This window comes from Sus scrofa, chromosome 9, assembly GCF_000003025.6.
Source record: "Sus scrofa isolate TJ Tabasco breed Duroc chromosome 9, Sscrofa11.1, whole genome shotgun sequence".
Classification (NCBI taxonomy): Eukaryota; Metazoa; Chordata; class Mammalia; order Artiodactyla; family Suidae; genus Sus; species Sus scrofa.
Window position 1 is genome coordinate 7,044,445 of NC_010451.4, and position 22,971 is coordinate 7,067,415.

Consider the following 22,971-nt stretch of genomic DNA (forward strand, 5'->3'; position numbering starts at 1 on the left):
TTTTTAAGAATGTATATGTAATAAATATATGAAACATTAACAACCATGACAACTAATGAACTGCTAATACATGAAAAACGTGGATGAGTCTCAAAGACATGATATTAGGTGACATAAGCCAGACATGTAAAAAGTACAAATTATATGATTCCATTTATATGACATTCAAAAATGGCAAAATGAATGTATGGTGACAGAGATCAGAAGAGCAGCTACTGCTGGTATAGGTCCTGATTGGGAAGAGCATCCTCTGGGATGCTAGAAATGTTCTCTATCTTGTCCTGGGTGATAGTTCCACAGATGTACACATAAGCCAAAATTCAATGAGCCCTTAATATCTGTGTGCTTGGGGAGTTCCCGTCGTGGCTCAGTGGTTAATGAATCCGACTGGGAACCATGAGGTTGCAGGTTCGATCCCTGGCCTCGCTCAGTGGGTTAAGGATCCGGCGTTGCCGTGAGCTGTGGTGTAGGTTGCAGACACGGCTCGGATCCCACGTTGCTGTGGCTCCGGCGTAGGCCGGTGGCTACAGCTCCGATTAGACCCCTGGCCTGGGAACCTCCATGTGCCAAAGGAGTGGCCCAAGAAATGGCAAAAAGACAACAACAACAAAAAAGATCTGTGCACTTTACTGATGTAGTTATATTTCAATAGGAAACCCTTTTATAAAGTTTCACAAATAAAATTCAAAGGAAAATAATGGACTCACAATGAAAAATAATTAACTATATGCAAAAATAATGTACCTTAGACAAGAACCAGCAGAAATAGACTCAGAAGAAATTCCCAAAGTAGAACTATCAGTGTTTATATAACATGTTCTGTACGTTTAAATAAACAGAAGAAAGTCTTTTAAATACATATACATATGAAATAAGAAACCATAAAGAATTTTCAAGCAGATTTGAAAAAGAAAAAAAAAATAGAAATAGGCTTTTAAGAAGTAAGTTCAAAATAACTAAAATTAAAAATTCAACGTATGGGAACTCCACTTCTAGGAAGATGGAGTAAAGCTTACTTTTCTCTGGATCTCCTGGTAACTACAACTAAAACCACAAGAAGTTATGCGTAAAATAAACAGAAGACTTTGAAAGATGGAGGGAAGACGTCAGACCAGCTGGGGGCCTTAGGACCTAAGGAATAACACAGTGTCAAGTTCCTACACTTCATTTCTCCCTTACATATCCCAGAATGGGTGCTGAAGAGTCCAGCCATTTTAAAATGCCAGCAGACACAGACAAAAATAGTCCCAAAAAAAGGCTGTTCGTTCTGGTCAAAGCACCAGGAAAGAGCACAGAAAAACAGAAAACTCTTAGACACTAACTGCTGAATCTAGCCAAACACTAAGGAAAAAAAACTGTGGTTCCACTACCACTCATGCCAGCAAAGGCTGCCATGAGACCCCCCCCAGTCCCTCCTGCCAGGATGGCATCAGAGAAGACAGGAGTGATCTGGGACTCTCATCTTGCTGGGTGGTGATAAGGCTCCACTCCCCACCCCCACTACTGTGAGATCAGTGGCGCCCACATGGGGAGTTTGGATTTCCACTCCCACCCTGTGTTGACAGAGGCTGGATGGGAAACTTCCGCTTCTAACACCACCTGGCAGTACCGAGGTGGTAGCACTCCCCTACTCCCGCTAGAGCAGTGTCTGTCTGTCTCTCTCCCACACACACATAAACTCAACCCAGATAAACAGAAGGTTTGGATATGATCCACAGTCTCATAACATGATACCCAAATTTTCTCAGTTTAAATAGAGAACCTCTGGTCATACCATAGCAGTCCACTTAGACGTTCATAACAAAATACCACAGACTGGGTGGCATAAACAACCAAAATTTATTTCTCGAAGTGCGAGAAACTGGGAAATTCAAGATCAAGGTGCAAGCCAGTTCAACTTCTGCTGAGAGCTCTCTTCCTGGCTTGTAGATGACCAGCTTTTCACTATATCCTCACCTTTCCTCTGGGCTTATGTGGGGAGAGAGAGGGAGCAAGTCCTCTGCTAAATCTTATCAGGGCACCAGCCTCACTGACCTCATCAAACCCTAATTACCTCCCAAAGGTCCAGTCTCCAAATACCAACAGACTGTGGTGGGGGTGGGGAGTGGACGTTAGAGCCTCAATATATGAATCTGGGGGAGATACACATATGCAGTCTGTAACACATACCAAGAACTAGGAATATCTCAAGCCTATGGTGGCAGGGGCGGGGGGACTACTCATAGACGCCAATGTTGATATGACAGAGACTTCAGAATTATCTGACAAAGACTTCAAAGATTTTCAAGGAGCCACTGTAAAAATTAGGCAATTACGCACACACCTGAAACAAATGGAAAAAACTCAGAATGTTTCAGCAAAGATATAAAAGACATAAAGAACCAAATGAAAAATTTTTAAATGAAAACACAGTGATTGAAATAAAAAACACCCTCAGTGGATGGACTCGATAGCAAAATGGAGAGGACAGAGAATCAGTGAACTGGAAAATAGAATATCAGAAATTACTCAATTTGGAGTTCCAGGGTGCAGCCCTAAAAAAGCAAAAAGGCAAAAAAAAAAAAAAAAAAAACTACTCAAAATTTGAACAACAATACAAAATAGACTGAAGAAAAAAAATAATACAGCCTCAGAGACCTGTGGGGCAAAAGTTGTACCATTTGTGTCATGGAGCCCTAGGAAAGGAACAAAAGGATGGGGTTGAAAAGCACTTAAAGCCATAACATCTGAAACTTTTCCATTAAACCGCAGAATCAAAAAACTGAGGAAACTCCAAATAGGGTAAGCTCAAAGAAATACACACTAAGACATATTAAAGTCAAAATTCTGAAAACTAAAGACAAACTTCTTTTTATAAGAAAGAAATGATGTCTTATTCATAGAAGAAAATCAGCTGAATGGCAGCAGATTTCTCACCTGAAACTATGGAGGCTAGAAGAAAGTGGCACAGTATTTTTTAAGTGCTGAAAGAAAAGAACTGCCAATCCAGAATCTTATATGCAGAGAAAGTATTTATAGGGAATGAAGGAGAAATGGAGACATTCCTGGATCTAGGAAAATGAAGAGAATTTGTCTCCAGCAGACCTACCTAAAAGAATGACTGAAGGAAGTTCTCTAAACAGAATGGAAACAATAAAAAGAATTTTGTTACATCAAAAAGGAAGAAGAAATATGGTAAGCAAAAACACAGATAATAAAAACTTTCCTTCCTTCTTGAGTTTATAAATTTTGTTTGATAGTCATAGCAAAAAAATTATAACTCTGACATGGTCCTAACTACATAGAGAAGGAAGATATAAGGCAATTATAACTGGGAGAGTATAAAGAGATACAAAAGGCGGTAATATTTCCGTATATCACTCAAATTAGAAAAATGATGATACCAATAGACTGTTGTAAGTTGTGTATACATATATATGTACTATTTAGAGCAATCTTTCAAAAGTCTATACAAAGATATACATTCAAAAAACTGCAAATAAAAATGGAACTCAGAAAATTTTCAAATAATCCACAGGAAGAAAAAAAAATAAACAACTAAAAACAGAGGGAAAAAAAACAAATAAAATGGCAGACTCAAGTCTTAGTGTATTAATAATATTTTTTTTGTCTTTTTGCCATTTCTTGGGCCGCTCCCACGGCATATGGAGGTTCCCAGGCTAGGGGTCCAATCGGAGCTGTAGTTGCCGGCCTATGCCAGAGCCACAGCAACATGGGATCTGAGCCGTGTCTGCAACCTACACCACAGCTCACGGCAATGCCAGATCCTTAACCCACTGAGCAAGGCCAGGGATGGAACCCGCAACCTCATGGTTCCTAGTCGGATTCGTTAACCACTGAGCCATGACGGGAACTCCAATAATAAATGTTTTTAAAGAAACCAATTGAAAGGAATTGGCAGAGTAGATTTAAATATATGCTTTAACTATATGTTGTCTCTAAGAAACTCACTTCAAACATAACAACACAGACAAACTGAAAATAAAATTGAAAAAGATATGTCTCAAAAACATTAATCAAAATAAAGCAGAGGAGTTCCCATTGTGGCACAGTGGAAATGAATCCGACTAGGAACCATGAGATTGTGGGTTTGATCCCTGGCCTCACTCAGTGGGTTAAGGATCCAGCATTGCTGTCAGCTGTGTAGGTCACAGACACAGCTCGGATCTGGTGTTGCTGTGGCTCTGGCATAGGCTGGCAGCTATAGCTCCAATTAGACCCCTAACCTGGGAACCTTCATATGCTGTGGGCACAGCCCTAAAAAGCAAAAAAAAAAAAAAAAAAGGCATACATAATTATATTAATACCAGATAAAGTATTCTTGGGGGCATCCTAACAATATAACTGAACAGTACTTTTTTTTGCTTTTTAGGCCATACCCACAGCACATGGAAGTTCCCAGGCTAGGGGTCAAACTGGAGTGGCTACTGCCCGCCTACACCAGATCCTTAACCCACTGAGCAACGCCAGGGATCAAACTCACATCCTCATGGATACTAGTGGGGTTCGTTATTGCTGAGCCACAACGGGAACTCCAGATCAATACTTTTCAAAACTATCAAGGTAATCAAAAACCAGGACAGACTGAGAATGTCACAGCCAATGGCCTTCTGAAGAGACACAATAACTAAGAGTATGGTGGTATCCTGCATGGACTCCTAGAGCAAAAAAAAAAAGCTTATTAGGTAAAAATTAGAGAAATCTGAATAAATTAGGGGCTTTAGTTAATAATGTATCAATATTAATTTATTAATTGTAACAAATGTATTACACTAATGTAAGGTTTTCGTAACAGGAGAAATTTTGTGCAGAGGGTATATGAGAATTCTCTGTACTATCTCAATTTTTCTATAAATTAAAAACTGTTCTAAAAATTAAAATCTATTACTTTTTTTAGAAAGTAACAAGTGATCTCATATATTAAGGAAAATGATGCCTAGAAGCTCCCATGTGGTGCAGCAGGTTAGTATCCAGTGTTGCCACAGCTGTGACAAAGATCACAACTGTGGCATGAGTTTGATCTCTGCCCTGGAACTTCCACATACCATGGTTGTGGCAAAAAAAAAAAAAAAAAAAAAAAAAGACAACCATAAACACAATCAATAGAAAATCTCAAGATATTATCATTAGTTCATCAAAGTGAATGTTCACTTACCTTTAAGACAAGGCAATGTGTTCCAAAGTATTTATCAAGTTGCAGCTATAAGAATGTTTATAGCAGCAAAATTCTAGAAGTAAACAGACGCCCAAAGGAGAAGAGATGAATAGTCATGGTTTACCAACCAGACAAAGACATCTCAAGAAAGGAGAATGATAAGCCTGTTCCGTTCATGAATATGGACGCAAATCTTTTAAAACATTAGCAAATCCAGTCTAAGAATGTGGTAACAATCACACCACTGAATTTAACCCACATATGCCACGCTAGTTTAATACTAGAAAATCCACAAATGTGTATCACATTAACTGATTAAAACAGAAAAAAAAGTATCAAGTCAACTGATTCAGAAACACCTTTTGATAAAAACCCATCTCTCAGTCATGATTAAAAAAAACCAAAAGCAAACACACACCGCGAAACCTCCTCCTCAGGGGAACTTGGGAAACATCCCTCTGAAACCGACGGCAGCGCACAAGACCACCCACCATCACTGCTGTTATTCACCAGGGTATTGGAAATTCTAGCCAACACAATACAAGAAAGAAAAAAGGACACTAAGGTATAAGGATTGGAAAGGAAAACACAAAAATACCATTGTTTGACAATAACAAGCCCAAACGGATGTACATATAAATTGTTAGAAATTCTTACAACTATAGAGATGATAACCAAAGTCACGTGAATTTCTTTTCGTTTCTTTTTTCCATGGGCAGGCAAAGGATATGTTTAATAAAAAATAATTAAACTTCCATTTGCTCTATAGAACATCACAGAAAGTACTTTAATAAATTACAAATGACTTCCTAAGATGTTTGCTCAACTACAGAAAGCAAATTCAGACTATACAAAACACAACTATAAATATGGCAAGTGTCCAAAAGAAAAATTGGACTAAGACTTGCATCATGAAACCTGAAACAAGGGCTGTAAATACAAGGCAATAACAGCTCTAATTCTTTTTTTTTTTTTTTTCTTTTTGCCTTTTCTGGGGCCACTCCCACGGCATATGGAGGTTCCCAGGCTAGGGGTCGAATCGGAGCTGTAGCTGTTGGCCTATACCAGAGACACAGCAAGGCAGGATCCGAGCCATGTCTGCAACCTACACCATAGCTCACGGCAACACCGGATCCTTAATCCACTGAGTGAGGCCAGGGATCGAACCCGCAACCTCATGGTTCATAGTCGGATTCGCCAACCGCTGAGCCACAATGGGAACGCCCACAGCTCTAACTCTTTTAGTAACTACCAAGATGTACTTGGATATCCTTTCAACTGTAACTTTAGTATTATCTAATTCTACTGATTCCTTTTTTTCTTATAACCCTTAACTTTACATAACCGTGCCTGCAAGTTTGTTTTTGTTTTTTTTAAGATAGGTAGCTGGACAACGTTTCCCCATCAGCACTAGATAGAAGTGTCCTGAAACCCAAGAGAATGTTTGAAGTTAATATTAGCCTTAATGCTTTGAAAACTGCAGTTGCCTTATTACACAGAAAGAGAATCACTAAGTTGTTAACCAAATTCATGGATCATGATTAGGAAAAGACTTTATCTCATGAATTTGCTATAAATTTCATTTTAGTGACAAGCTCTAGGGATTTTCTTCTCCTTTTTCTATTTTAAAGTGGAGACAGGATTGAAGATCGTGTGGGTAGAACTAGAGGGAGAGAAGGGAAATATGTATGGTACTGAAATACTCCAACGGCAAAAAAAGCTAACTGCGTTTGAAAAACTCTATCTCATAGGCCAAAGTCACTGGAATTTCTATATACCAGGAGCAAATAATGATGAAATATAATTTAAATGTTTTAAAAATACAGTTTTGTCAAAGAATAGCAAGTCCCTGGGAAGAAATACACCAAAAGTTCTTCAAGATCCCTCCAGGAACATTATAAACAAGTCCATTCTCCCCGAGACGATCTGCAAATTCAATGTGATTGCAATAAATATCTCGACAGAGTTTTCATGAAACTTGCTGAGACGCTTCTAAGATTTATATGTAAGAGAAAAGGGCCAGGACCCACCAGGGTCATTTCTGTCACTGAAAGAAGAGGAAGGCAGCACCTGGGGAGACAGAGAAGAGCCAAGGATCCCGAGTGCCCATTCTGGTACCAAAGGAACGTCTCCTGCCAACTGACCAGGTTGGCAGACTTCTGGGCAGAAACCACGATAATGTTTCCTGTATAGTTGGAAACATGAAGCAATAATCTCACTTTATTCTAAGAGAGAAGTTGGGGAAAGAGAGGAAAGAGGCAGAAAAAATGTCATGCCACCCACAGCTCCGAGCATGCAGACAGACCTCAGACAAGCCCAAACAACCTGCTCGTGGCTTCTCTGTGCTGTCTTGCAGTTAAGATTTTCTGGCTGTCTATCTGTCAAAAAATTTGCACAAGTGTGGGTGAGAGATGAAGGCTATGTCTTCAGTATTTCTAACAGAACCAGCTCAGAATGTCATTAAAAAGGAAAATAATTTAAAATTCACTCTTAAGGTCAAGTATCCAACCCAGAAATTATTTTTATGTCTTCATGTTTCTTTAGTCTTTATATAAGCATACAGCTTTTTACATAGTCATAATTTTTTTCTGCTTTTTTTTTAGGGCCACACCCAGAGCATATGGAGCTTCCCAGTCTAGGGGTCCAATCAGAGCTAGAGCCACAGTAATGCCAGATCTGAGCCGCATCTGTGACCCACACCACAGCTCACGGCAAAGCCAGATTCTTAACCCACTGAGTGGGCAGGGATGAACCCACAACCTCATGGTTCCTAATCAGATTCGTTTCCACTGTGCCACAAGGGGAAATCCACATAATTTAAAGACTATATAATATTCATCCATTAATGACGCCTCCACCTTTAAACATTCATGTTGATTCTGATTTCAGTCTTACAAAAAATGCTCTGTATACATTTTGTGCCATTACATGCTCTATCCTTTCAGAAGCAAGGTCAGAGAGATTGAGACGTCCATAGACTTCCTAGCAATTGTCTTTTCTCTCTCCCAAACATTCAGCAAGAGGCTCTAACTACTTCTCAATCTCTGTAGATACAATCTGTCTACTGTAGACATAATATTATCTGCATAATAAATACTGCTCCACTCTCTGGAATGTATCCTGTTATTTAATTGGCACAACATTGTAAATCAACTATAATTTAAAAGGGGGAAGAGGTGTGATTTAAGCATCTCCAGCTAAACAGTCATTGACAAAACAAGTACAGATTGAGCATCAAGTATGTGATGAGCAAAATAGTGAGGAGGGTCCCTCCTAGGCCAATCTCTGAATTACTTAGGGAGAGATTATTTCCTAAATTTTGTCTGTGATTATGTGCCTTAAACAAATGATAGACCTTGAAACTAAGTACTGGGAGAAATAAGCCAAAGACTTATAAGCAATTCTTTTTGATGCAATAGCTTTGAGAGCGCAGGACTGAGAGAAAGATTCTTCTTGATGGGTAAGAGTCTGGAAGTGGGAGTGCAGGGTGGTACAAAGGACCCCCCCCAAATATTAGAGCCCTGGTCACATGCTGGACCTCATGTGACTGATGTTACAGCTACCCTATGGAAAGTTACTCTTTGCTCCAATCTTCTGTAGCTGTCTCTAGGACAGGGAAGCTGAAGCCCCCGTAACCGAGCCATGAATACGTACTGACCCCAGGGAAAGAGGTCTGATTTGCTGTACCAAGGAAGAGTGCCAATAAACAAGACTAGTGCAGGCACTCCAACCTCCCACGTCTGATCTTTATGGCTTTATTCTTAAACATAAAGATAACCAGACATGTGAAGACAGCCTGCAAAATAGAAGAGAATGGCCAAGATAATGGAATAAGGAGAAGTTATTTTTTAAAAAAGGAACAGTCAGAAGGCAATAATGAGCTCTTTTGCCCAATTTTTCATGAGTCCGATGAAGAGTAGCAGATAAATTCATGTAAATCTCTCCAGGGGTACAACAAAGGCAAGGGATCATAAACATGGGAGAAAGATAACAGAAATAAGAGATTAATCTAGGAGGTATCACCTCTAATAAAAAGAACGTCTTAAAGAGAAAACCAAAGGCAAGAAATTACTGAAGAATAAAAAGGAAGACTTTTCCTGGAGGTTAAAAACCAAGTTTGCATATTAAAAAGGTCCAGCACATTCCCAGAAAAAAGAATTAAAAGCCCCACCTCTAGATAGATCACAGTGAAATTTCAAAAACTTAAGAACAAAGAGAAAATTCTTAAATCTGCCAGAGCAGAGGGTGGGTAGAAGCAGATGCCCCACAAAGGACGACATCAGACTGGCTTCAGGTTTAGATGATTCATTAACGGCACTGGAAAGTAAAAGAAAACGACCCAGTAGCGCCTTCAAAGTTCTGAGGGAAATTACTTTAAATCCACAATCTTACAACCAGCCAAACAAAATCAAGTGTAAGGTAGAACAGAAACATTTTCAGACATGTGAGGAATTGCATCTGTCATACCTCCCTTATTTAAAGAAATCACTTGAGAATATATCAAATGAAACAAAGGAATTGTCTGGCTGAGACTCCCTGAAGACAGAGCTTGAGGCAAAGCTTTATAGGCAAGTTTCCTTGGGAGTGCCATTTCGGGGGGTAGAGGGGAGTGACAGAGAGAGTGCACGAGGGGAAAAGGAAAAGCCAAACAGCGAAGTATAGTTTATTTCCAATCGTGTGTTAATTTCTGGTGTACAGCAAAGTGAGTCAGTTACAGACAGATGGAGAGATAATAGATAGGGATAGATGCAGCTATAGATACTATTTTTCAGACTCTTTTCCATTATCATTTATTACAAGACATTGAATGCTGTTCCTGTGCTATTCGGTAGGATCTTATTGTTCATCTATTCTGTACACTATATAGTTTAGTAGTAGTTCGTATCTGCTCATCCCAAACTCCTAGTTTATCCCTCCACCCCTTTCCGCTTGGGTAAACATAAAGTTTGTTTTCTAAGCCTGTGAATGTGTTTTTGCTTTGTGAATAAGTTCATTTGTATCATAGTTTAGATTTCATATGCAAGTGATATCATATGGTATTTGTCTTTATCTGACTTACTTCATTTAGTATGAGAGTCTCTAGGTCCACCCGTGTTGCTGCATTATTTCATCCTTTTCATGGCTGAGTAGTATTCCATTGTATACATACACAGGGGTGCATTACCAAGGCAGCCACCACAAGTGACTAGTTGCTCTATCCCACATGACTTAGAACCCTGAGGAAATGCGACCAAATTTGAGCCATCTCAAGAGTGAAAGAAAGGAGAAAACATTTATCTATTAAGTCTGTCCTTCATTGGTCAAAAGTTCCTCCATAAGGCATTACTGTCCCTGCACTTCTGGTCAGCACAGGAGAGCACCTGGGTTCACACAGCATTATACCAAGTCAGGCATCGGACAGGACTTCCGAGCATGGGCTGGAGGTGAGATGTCAGTTTTCACCTGCATGAAATCAAAGTCTGCAGCAGAGGCCACCATAGAGACGAAGATGCGCGTATCGGACAGAGTGCATAAGGTTTCCTTGAACCCTCCTTGTACAGCACTCCAGATCCCCTCACACCCTCTGTTAGGACCAACCCATCTTGGGGTTTTGGCAGCTCCCATCTCCCAAAGAGAAACTGCACAAGACGAGGGAAAGAGCTACAATACCTGCTGCCACGGCGGGTCCCAGAGCCGTAACTGCAAACCACCACCTCCCTTTAACACCCAATGATACAGTGTTATAACGATCGCTTTATGTAGTCTGATGACTTTGAGAGACGCTAAAAAAGGAGAAAATAAAGTTGCACTGCCTTTTTTTTTTGGTCTTTTTCTTTAGGGCCACACCCTTGGCATATGGAGGTTCCCAGGCTAGGGGTCAAATCAGAGCTACCATTGCCAGCCTACACCACAGCCACAGCAACACCACATCGGAGCCGCATCTGCAACCCACACCACAGCTCACGGCAACGCAGGATCCTAAACCCACTGAGTGAGGCCAGGGGTTGAACCCACAACCTCATGGTTCCTGCGTGAAACAAATCTTTTGGTACCATTTTCTCCACGGCATGTACTCACTTCTCATCTCTGTGTCTCTGGCAATTCTGGCAATATTTTAAGCCTTCTCATTATTACTATATTTGTTATGGTAATCTGTCACCTGTGATCTTTGATGCTACTATTTTTTTTTCTCTTTAGGACCATACCTGTAGCATATCGAAGTTGCCAGGCTAGGAGTCAAATCAGCTACACCACACCACAGCAACAGGGGATCCGAGCTGCATCTGTGACCTACACCACAGCTCATGGCAACACCAGATCCTTAACCCACGGAGTGAGGCCAGGGATCGAACCTGCATCCTCATGGATAATAGTCAGGTTTGAAACCTACTAAGCCACAACAGGAACTCCTAAAGTTGCTATTTTTTTTTTTTCTTTTTCTTTTTAAAGGATGCACCTATGTCATATGCAAGTTCCCAGGGTAGGAGTCAAATTGGAGTCACAGCTGCCAGCCTACGCCACAGCCACAGCAAGGCCAGATCTGAGCCACATCTGCAACCTATGCCGCAGCTTGCAGCAACGCTGGATCCTTAACCTACTGAGTGAGGCCAGGGATGGAGCCCACATCCTCACGGATACTAGTTGGATTCTCAACCCACTGAGCCACAACAGGAACTCCCCATGTTACTATTGTAATTGTTTTGGGGTGCCACAAACCGTACCCATATAAGAGAGCAAATTTAATTGTGCGTTCTATGCATTCTGATGGTTCCACTGACTGGCAATTCCCCATGTCTCTCCCTCTCCTTGGACCGCCCTATTCCCTGAAACATAATATTAAAATTAGGCTAAATAATAACCCTATAATAGGGAGTTCCTGCTGTGGCACAGTGGAAAGGAATCTGACTAGTATCCATGAGGATGCGGGTTCGATCCCTGGTCTTGCTCAGCAGGTTAAGGATCCAGCATTGCTGGGAGCTGTGGGGTAGGTCACAGACTCGGCTCATAGCTGGCATTGCTGTGGCTGTGGTGTAGGCTGGCAGCTGTGGCTCTGCTTTGACCCCTAGCCTGGGAACTTCCATAGGCCATGGGTGTGGACCTAAAAAAAAAAAAAGAAAACGAAAACACGAACAAAACCTATAATAGCCCCTAAGTGTTCAAGTTAAAGGAATAGCTGCGTGTCTCTCGTTTTAAACCCAAAGCTAGAAATGATGAACTCAGTGCAGAAGGTGTGTCAAAAGCGGAGAGAGGACGAAATCTAGGCTCCGTTCCAGTTAGCACAGCTGGGATGCGAAGGAAAGTTCCTGGAGAAACTCAAAAGTGCTGCTCCAGTGAACACATGAATGGTTTGTTTGGTTGGTTGATTGGTTGGTTGGTTTTTTTTAGGGCCGCACCCACAGCATAGGGAGGTTCCCAGGCTAGGGCTTGAATCAGAGCTGCAGCCGCTGGTCTATACCACAGCCACAGTGACTCAGGATCCGAGCCACGTCTGCAATATACACCACAGCTCACGCCAAAGCCAGATCCTTAACCCACTGAGTGAGGCCAGGGATCAAACCTGCATCCTCCTAGATACTAGTCGGGTTCGTTAACTACTGAGCCACGACGGGAACTCCATGAATGATTTTTTATAAAGTAAATCAGCCTTCCTGCTGATATGGAGAACATTTTAGTGGCCAGAATAAAAATCAAACCAGCCACAGAGTTCCCTTAAATTAAGGCCTCAGCCAGAGCAAGACCCTAACTTTCTTCAATCCTGTGAAGGCTGAGAGAGGGGACGAAGCCGCAGACAAAGTTTGAGGCTGACAAAAGGTTGGTTCATGAGGTTTAAGGAAAGAAGTCATCTCCGCAACATGAAAGTGCAAGGTGAAACAGCAGGTGCTGACACAGCAGCTGCAGCAAGTTATCCAGAAGATCGAGCTGAGATGGTTAATGAAGCTGATTGCACTCAACAAAAGATTTTCAACGCAGCAGCCCTTATATCAGAAGATGCCGTCTCGGACTTTCATAGCTCCAGAGACGTCACTGCGTGGCTTCCGAGCTTCAAAGGACAGTCTGACTCTCTTGTTAAGGGTTAATGCAGCTGGTGGCTTTAAGTTGAACCCAGTGCTCATTTATCGCTCTGAAAATCCTAGGCCCTTTGAGAATCATGCTAAATCTACTCTGCCTTGCTCTATAAATGGAAAACGAAGCCTGGATAACAGTGCATCTGTTTACAACGTGGTTTACTGCTCATTTTAAGCCCATAGTTGAGATCTACTGCTTAAAAAAAAAAGAAAAAAAAAAAAAAGAAAGATTCCTTTCAAAACATTTCTGCTGTTGACAATGACCTGGTCACCCAAGCGCTCTGCTGGAGATGCGCAGTGACGTTAATACTGTTCTCCTGCCTGCTGACACAGCATCCACTCGGTAGCCCATGGATCAAGGAGTAATCACAACGTTCAAGTTTTATGATTTAAGAAATACACGTCATAAGGCTACAACTGCCGTAGATATTGATCCTTATTTGGATCAGAGTAAACTGAAAAACTTCTGGAAAGGATTTACTATTCTAGATGCCGTTAAGAACATGTGTGATTCATCGGAAGAGGTCGAAATAGCAACAGGAACAGGAGTTTGGAAGAAAATGGTTCCAGCCCTCGTGGATGATTTTGAGGGGTTCAAGACTTCAGTGCAGGAAGTAACTGCAGAAGTACTAGAAATACCTTTTTGTTTTCTTTTTATAGGAACTAGAAGTAGAGCCTTAGATGTGACCGAATTGCTGCAATCTCGTGATCAAACTCTAATGGATGAAGAGGTGTTTCTTATGATGAGCAAAGAAAGTGGTTTCTGAGATGCACCTACTCCTGGTGAAGATGCTGTGAAGACTGTTGAAATGACAACAAAGATTTAGAATATTATGAAGTTTGTGGTGGCACAGTGGGTTAAGGATCCAGCATTGTCACTGCAGTGGATCGGGTCACTGCTGTGGCACAGGTTTGATCCCTGGCCTGGGAACTTCTATATGCAGGTACAGCTCCCGCCCGCCTCTACCCCCCAAAAAGCCTAAACAAACAGGAAAAAAAAAAAGCCTTAAAAAAAAGACTATGCATCCAGGATCAAGATGGTGGAGGAAGAGCTGACCCTCTCCCACAAACACATCCAAAAAAAAAAAAAATCAACCCTAGATGTACAACAATTTGTACAGAACAGCGTCTGAACACTGGAAGAAGACCTCAGATGTTTAAAAAGGGCAAGAAAACCTCTACATAACTCAGGAGAAAGAAAAATAAGAGAGAAGAGAAGGAATCAGGACTGGGCTGGCATTCCTGAGAGGGAGTCACAGAAGAGAAAGGGATCCACATGTCAGGAGGCCACCTAACGGGTGGGAGATCGGCTGGGATGGAGGAGGAGCCTCAGAGCATCCGAGAAAAGTGCAGCAGCCAGATTGAGAGGGCAAAACAGGGATGGGTACCGCCCCTGGCACACCGCAGTCTGAGACATGCGGGCAGGGGCTGGGCACCGAGACGTGGGCTTTGGAGGTCAGTTCCAGGGAGAGGACTGGGGTCGGCTGTGTGCGAACAGCCCGAGGGGGCTCGGGAGCAGTGCACCACAGCTGAGGGAGTGCAGGAGGAGGCCTGGACCTGCCGGAGAAGCAAAGCACCATTGTGAGAGGAGCGGGCAGCAGGGCTGCCACAGGAACTTCCTTCTCTGTGTGGTGGGCTCTGAGGCAGCAGGGTGCCTCTTGCATGGGTGACAGGGGCAGGTGCAAACCTCCACAGCCATCTCAGACTCCAGAGGTGGGCATGCCCCACTACCACCGAGGGTCCTTTGACCACACACTGCCTGCTTCCCCAGTCACCCCAGGGGTCACCGCGCAGAGGGCCCCTTGCACCCACCTCCCTATGGGTCACCACCATTGCCAAGCACCTGGTGACCAAGGGCTGGCTGCAGGCATCGCCCACTGCCCCCACCTCCCTGGAAGCACAGGCAGGCCAGGCACCTACACACCATCCATCAAGGGGATAACAGCCTGCACACACTGAGGAAAGAGAAAGCAACAATCCATACCAAAAGGAGCCCTCATGCCGAAGAAACAGTAAACCCACACAAGCGCCCCAGGGACGCTCCCACATATAAACAGACTACAACAGGGGACGGTTTTCCCTAAACTCACAGAGGAGAAAAGCATAAGCAAAATGAAGAAGCTCAGGAATGATTCCCAGTTAAAAGAACAGGGGAATTCTCCCAGAGGAGGAAGCAATGAAACAGATCTCCGCACTCTAACAGCCACTGAGTTCAAAAAGGGGGTGACGTCTAGAGAGCAGGACGTCTGGCCTGCGAGTGACCACTTGTCTGCTGCACTCGGCAAAAGAACGATTGTTAAATGGGTGATGTTGAGAAGGGCAAGAGGATTTTTGTTCAGAAGGGTGCCCAGTGACACTGTAGAAAAGGGAGGCAAGCACAGGACTGGTTCAAAGCGCCACGGTCTGTGGGCGGAAGACAGGTCAGGCTGCTGGATGCACTTACACAGATGCCAACAAGAACAAAGGCATCCCCGGGGGAGAGGAGACACTGAAGGAGTAGCTGGAGAATCCCAAGAAGTACATGCCTGGAACGAAAGTGATCTTTGCTGGCATTAAGAAGGAGGGAGAAAGGGAAGACATGGTAGCTTATCTCAAAAAAGCTACTGATGAGTAAAAGTTGGCACTGCCTTATTTATTATAAGACTGAAATGTGTCATGACTTTTATATGTGTGCCGTGTTTAAACTGACCTCATACCCTAGAATTCAGATCATGTATGGCTGACGGAATGTTTCTGTTGGACGGTCCTGATTTAAATAAGATTGGTTGGTAGCTAAATGAATATGGTCGGCTTTTTGAATTTCAGCGGTAATTCTAGTTCAACAACTACTATCACTGTCTTTCCCTTCTACAGAGATGGTTAAACTCGAATGCGGAGTGTTAAACTTTTCAGGAAGATGGTGAACACCTTCTCAGAACCTATAGGAGACTGATTTTATATTTAGATTTCTATAACTGGTTATATTAATATATTTAAATACTGAGAAGATCCCTTCACTGTCTCATAGAACAGAGCAAGATTCACCTGTGTTTCAAGCTGTCTTCACTGGCCTGTTAAGGCATGAGCCGATGGTAAACTGACAATGTCCCCTTTATCTTTTTGGTCTTAACTATGCCAATTTCATTAAAATTATCTGTATCTAAAATATTGCCTTTTACTTACTGAAAGGCATTTTAGTGAGGTTTATGTACGGCATCAAGTACAGAATATCTAGCATTTATCTCATTTTATAGATGATCTTTAAGATCAGAGGCTTTTAAAATTCGGTGTGACGAGATATGTTAGGAAACTTCGCCTGTGAATTCTCACAAGGTCAGGCTGTTGGAATTCAGGATTGTCTTTTAAAGAGGTAGAGTCACAAACACAACTGTAGAACTACAGTTGTAGAACAACTGTAGAACTACAGATGTGTGTGATTGCTGATGGTGCTTTTTCCAATTCATGGAAGGCTTAAAGTAGGGGAGCTGTACCGTCAGTACAGATGTGTAAATTATCTGGTCATAAAGCTTAAGAATTAAAAACAAAATCACGGATCATAAAAAAAAAAGGAGGAAATGTAAATACTGAAGGAATTAAGGACAGCTATTGACAGTGAGGCGGAATACTTTTTAAAAGGAGCTAGAAACTGAAGTTCCTGCCGTGGCTCAGTGGGTTGAATGGCAGAATAAATAACGCAGAGGAAAGATCAAGTGACTTGGAAGATAGAATAATGGAAATCAACCAATCAGGACAAAGACAGAAAGCCAAATTAAAAAAATGAAATCAATATAAGAGATCCATGGGATAATAGAAAGTGAGCCAATCTATGCGTAACAGGGACCCCAGAAGGAGAAGAACGAGAAAGGGGGATTGACAATGTGTTTGAAGAAATTACAGCTAAACGATTCCCAAATCTAAAAAAGGAAACAGATATCCAGGTACAGGAAACATGGAGCATTCCCAACTGGATGAACCTGAACGGACCTACACTAAGACATACTGCAATAAAAATGGCAAAAGGTAAAGACAAGGACAAGATTCTAAAGGCACCAAGGGAAAAACAAAGAGTAAATTACAAGGGAATCCCGATAAGGCTATCAGCTGATTTTTCCACAGAAATAATACAGGCCAGAAGAGAGTGGCAAGGTATATTCAAAGTTCTAAAAGGGAAAAATTTGCAACCTAGAATTCTCTATGCAGCAAGATTATCATTTAAAATAGAAGAAGAAATAAAGAATTTCTCAGGCAAGCAAAAACTAAAAAAATACAGAAATATTAAACCCATCCTAAAAGAAATATCAAAAGTTCTCCTCTAAACAGGAAAGAAGTAAGAAGATACAGGATGGAAGAAATCACAGTTGGGAAGTACTTACTTAAATAAGCCAGATATTTTTTAAGTTTTCTTTTTTACATATATTTATTTTCTTTCTTTTTTTTTTTTTTTTTTTGGTTGCACCCAGAGCATGCAGAATTTCCCAGGCCAAGGACTGAACCTGCACCACAGCAGCAATCCAAGCCACTGCACTGACAACGCCAGATACTTAACCTGCTGACCCACATGGGAACTCCAAGCCAGATTAAAAAAAAAAAAAAAAACCTATTTGTGAAAGCAATACTAAACACAAGGCCACAACAGGCAACTAAAAAACCAACTGGTCAATGAGGAAATCAAAAAACACCTTGAGACAAATGACAATGAAAACACAATCATACAAAGTCTATACGATGCCACAAAAGCAGTTCTGAGGGAAGTTCACAGTGATACAGGCCTTCCTCAAAAACAAGACGAATCTCAAATAAACAAGCTAGTAACCTACCACCTAAAAGAATTAGAAAAAGAAGAGGAGTTCCCGTTGTGGCACAGTGGTTAACGAATCCGACTAGGAACTATGAGGTTGCAGGTTTGGTCCCTGCCCTTGCTCAGTGGGTTAACGATCCAGCATTGCCGTGAGCTGTGGTGTAGGTTGCAGACACGGCTCGGATGCCGCGTTGCTGTGGCTCTGGCGTAGGCCAGTGGCTACAGCTCCGATTGGACCCCTAGCCTGGGAACCTCCATATGCCGTGGGAGCGGCCCAAGAAATAGCAAAAAAAGGCCAAAAAAAAAAAAAAAAAGAAAGAAAGAAAGAAAAAGAAGAACAAAACCTAGGAGTTCCCATTGTGGCTCAGCAGGTTAAGAACCCAACTAGCATCCCTGAGGATTGTGGGTTCAATTCCTGGCCTTGCTCAGTGGGTAAACGATCTGGCATTGCCACAAAGTGTGGTGTAGTTTACAGATGCAACTCAGATCCTGAGTTGCTGTAGCTGTGGTGTGGGCCAGAAGCTGCAGCTGCAACTTGACCCCCAGCCTGGGAATCCATGAGAAAGAGAGAGAGAGAGAAAGAGAGAGAGAGAAAGAAAGAGAAAGAGAGAGAAAGAGAGAGAGAGAAAGAAAGGAAGGAAGGAAGGAAGGAAGGAAGGAAGGAAGGAAGGAAGGAAGAAAGAAAGAAAGAAAGAAAGAAAGAAAGAAAGAAAGAAAGAAAGAAAGAAAGAGAAAAAAAGAAAGAAAGAAAGAAAGAAAAGAAAGACTTATAGGCCAATGTCTTTAATGAATATAGACGCAAAAATTCTCAACAAAATTTTAGGCAGGAGTTCCTGTTGTGGCTCAGTGGGTTAAGGACCCAATGTTATCCTTATAAGCATAGAGGTTTGATCCCAGGCCTCACTCAGTGGGTTAAGCATATGGTGTTGCTGTAAGCTATGGCACAGGCCACAGCTGCCACTCTGATTTGACACCTGCCTGGGAACTTCCATGTGCTGCAAGGGTAGCCATTAAAAATATATACATCCATGGTGGACAGGTCTAAGATGGCAGAATAGAAGGACTGGAGCTCAGCTTCTCTCATAAAAACAACAAAATTACAACCAAATGCTGAACAACCTTCAACCAAATGGACTGGAAACTTTCAAAAAGATATCCTACTCCAGGAGACAAAGAGGAGGCCACATGAAGAGGTAGGAGCAGGGGAATTCCCGTCACGGCTCAGTGAAAATGAGTCTGACTAGCATCCATGATGATGCAGGTTCAATCCCTGGCCTCGCTCAGTGGGTTAAGGATCCGGCATTGCCATAAGCTGTGGTGTAGGTTGCAGATGCGACTTGGAACCTGTGTTGCTATGACTGTGGTGAGGCCTTCGGCTCCGGCTCCCATTCGACCCCTAGCCTGGGAACCTCCATATGCTGCAAGTGCAGGCCTAAAAAGATAAAAGGAAAAAAAAAGGTAGGAGGGGCAGTTACATGATATAAGCAACCCCATAGCAGCCAGGTGGGAAGCCCACAGACTGGAAAGTAACTGTATCACAGAGACTCACCTACAAGAGTGAGAGTTCTGAGCCCCATGGCAGGTCTCCACACCTGGGAGAAAGAGCCCCTGGAGCATCTGGCACTGAAGGCCAAGTGGGGCTTGTGCACAGGAGCTCCATGGGATTGGGGGAAATGGAGACCCCATTCTTGAAAGGAGAAAACAGACTTTCATGTGCACTTGGTCCCAGGGCAAAGCAGAGGCTCCATAGGAAACTGGGTCAGACCTGACTGCAGTTCTTGGAGGATCTATTGGGAAAATGGGAGTGACTGTGGCTCATTTTGGGGGGAGGACATTGGAGGCAAAGCTCTAGGGAATCAGCGTGTGTTCCTCTAGAGGTGGCCATTTTGGGAAAATCTGGCCCCAGCCATCAGTGCTGAGAAGCCCCAGGCCAAACAATAATCCAGGTGGAATCACAGCCCCACCCATTAGTAAACAGGCTAACTAAAGGCCCCCAAGGCACAGAGCCCCCTCTAATCTCATCCAGAGACAAAGTCTCACCCACCAGAGGGATAGTAATCAGCCCCTCACCCCTCACCAGTGGGCAGGCACCAGCCCCTTCCATCAGGAAGCCTACAGCAAGTTCCCTACCAACTTCAGCCACAGGGGGGCAGACACCAGAAGTAAGAGAGGCTACAACTGTATTGTATGCAAAAAGGACACCACACCAAAAACCTATAAAAATGAAAAGGCAGAGAACTATAACTCAGATAAGGCAACAAGAAAAAAACCCAGAAAAACAGCTAAGTGATCAGGAGATTATCAGCCTCTAGGAAAAAGACTTTAGATTGATGATGCTGAAGATGATGCAAGATATTAGAAATAAACTGGAGGCAAAGATGGATAATTTACAGCAAACACTGAGCAAAGAAATACAAGATTTAAAACTTAAGCAAGCAGAGATGCAAAATACAATAACTGAAATAAAAAATTCATTAGAAGTAGCCAATAGTAGAATACAGGAGGCAGACAAATGAATAAGCAAGGTGGAGGACAGACTAGTGGAAATCACTGATGCAGAACAGAAAAGAGAAAAAAGATTGAAAAGAAATGAAGAGAGTCTCAGAGAACTCTGGGACAACACTAAAGGCACCAACATCTGTATTATAGGGGTACCAGAAGGAGGAGAGAGAGAAAGGGACAGAAAAAAATATTCAAAAAGATAATAGCCAAAAACTTCCCTAATATGGGAAAGGAACCACTCACTCAAATCCAGGAAGCATAACCATATTCCTCATACATATTAATAAAACTGACCAAAATTAAAGACAAAGAGAAAATTTTTTTTTTTTTGGTCTTTTTGCTATTTCTTGGGCCGCTCCCACTCCCGAGGCATATGGAGGTTCCCAGGCTAGGGGTCCAATTGGAGCTGTAGCCCCGGCCTACGCCAGAGCCACAGCAACGCGGGATCCGAGCCGCGTCTGCAACCTACACCACAGCTCACGGCAACGCCGGATCGTTAACCCACTGAACAAGGGCAGGGACCGAACCCTCAACCTCATGGTTCCTAGTCGGATTCGTTAACCACTGTGCCACGACGGGAACTCCAAGACAAAGAAAAATATTGAAAAGAAACAATAGGGAAAAGAAACAAATAACTAAAAGGGAACCCCAATAAGGTTATCAGCAGATTTTTCAGCAGAAACTCTGCAGGCCAGTAGGGAGTGGCATGATACACTTAACATGATGAAAGGAAAATACCTTCAACTGAGATTACTTTACCCAGCAAAGCTCTCATTCAGATTTGAAGGAGAAATCAAAAGCTTCACAGATAAGCAAAAGCTAAGAGAATTCGGCAACACTAAACCAGCTTTACAACAAATACTAAAGGGAATTCATTAGGCAAAAAAGGCCACAACCAGAAACAAAAATACCACAAATGACAAGGCTCACCAGTAAAGGTATACATACAGTAAAGATATAAAATCATCCATGCACAATTATGCCACCAAAATCAGAAATCATGGGACGAGGAGGGTACAAATGGAGGACATTGGAGCTGCACTTGCAATTAAGAGACCAACAACTTAAAACAATCTCATATATATAGAGACTCCTATATCAAAACTTCAGAGTAACTGCAAACTATAAATCTACGATTGATACATACACAAATAAGAAAAAGCAATGCAAATACAACACTAACAATAATCACAGGAGAGAACAAGAGAAGAAGGGAAGAAAAAAGAGCAGCAAAAACAAATCCAAAACAGTTAATAGGAGTTCCCACCATGGCGCAGTGGTTAACGAATCCAACTAGAAACAATGAGGTTGCGGGTTCGATCCCTGCCCTTGCTCAGTGGGTTAAGGATTCGGCGTTGCCGTGAGCTTTGGTGTATGTTGCAGACACGGCTCGGATCCTGTGTTGCTGTGGCTCTGGTGTAGGCCAGCGGCTACAGCTCCAATTAGACTCCTAGCCTGGGAACCTCCATATGCCACTGGAGCGGCCCTAGAAAAGGCAAAAAGACCAAAAAAAAAAAAAAGTTAATAAAATGGCAATAAGAACATACATATCAATAATTACCTTAAATGTTAATGAACTAAATGCCCCAACCAAAAGACATAGACTGGCTGAATGGATACAAAAACAAGACCCATATATATGCTGTCTTCAAGAGACCCACTTCACTTCTAGGGACACATACAAATTGAAAGTGGAGGGAATGGAAGAAAATATTCCAAATGAGAATTAAAAGAAAGCTGGGGTAGCAATACTCATATCAGACAAAAGAGAAAAGAAAGCTGGGGCAGCAATACTCATATCAGACAAAAGAGACATTAAAATAAAGAGTATTATGAGACAAGGAAGGACATTACATAATGATCAAAGGATCAATCCATGAAGAAGACAGAACAATTGTAAACGCATATGCACCCAACAGGATCACCTCAATATATAAGGCAACTGCTAACAGCCTTTAAAAGGAGAAATTGACAATAATGCAATAATAGTGGGAAGCTTTAACACCCCACTTAACAGCAATGGATAGATCATCCAAACAGAAAATCAGCAAGGAAATACAGGTCCTGAATAAAGCATTAGACCAGAAGAACTTAATAGATATTTATAGGACATTCCATCCAAAAGCAGCAGAACACACTTTCTTCTCAAGTACACATGGAACATTCTCTAGAATGGATCACATTCTGGGCCACAAAACAAGCCTTGGTAACTTCAAGAAAACTGAAATCATATCAAGCATCTTTTCTGACCACAACGCTATACGGCTAAAAATCAACAACAAGAAAAAAAGCGCAAAAAACACAAACATATGGAGACTACACAACATGCTATTAAACAACCAATGGACCACTGAAGAAATCAGAGAGGAAATTAAAAAACACCTACAAGCATATGACAACAAAGATACGACACTCCAAAACCTATGGGATGCAGCAAAAGCCGTTCTAAGAGGAAAGTTTATAGCAATACAAGCCCACCTCAGGAAACAAGA

The 22,971-nt window shown here is 42.1% G+C and overlaps 1 protein-coding gene and 1 pseudogene across 2 annotated transcripts in view; one reads left to right on the forward strand and one right to left on the reverse strand.

Annotated features, from left to right (window-relative positions):
* Positions 1-22,971, reverse strand: part of CLPB (ClpB homolog, mitochondrial AAA ATPase chaperonin) — a 253,530-nt gene that overhangs the window by 208,078 nt on the left and 22,481 nt on the right. The gene's annotated exons all lie outside the window — the stretch shown is intronic.
* On the forward strand, positions 14,995-16,554 carry LOC110262209 (annotated as a pseudogene).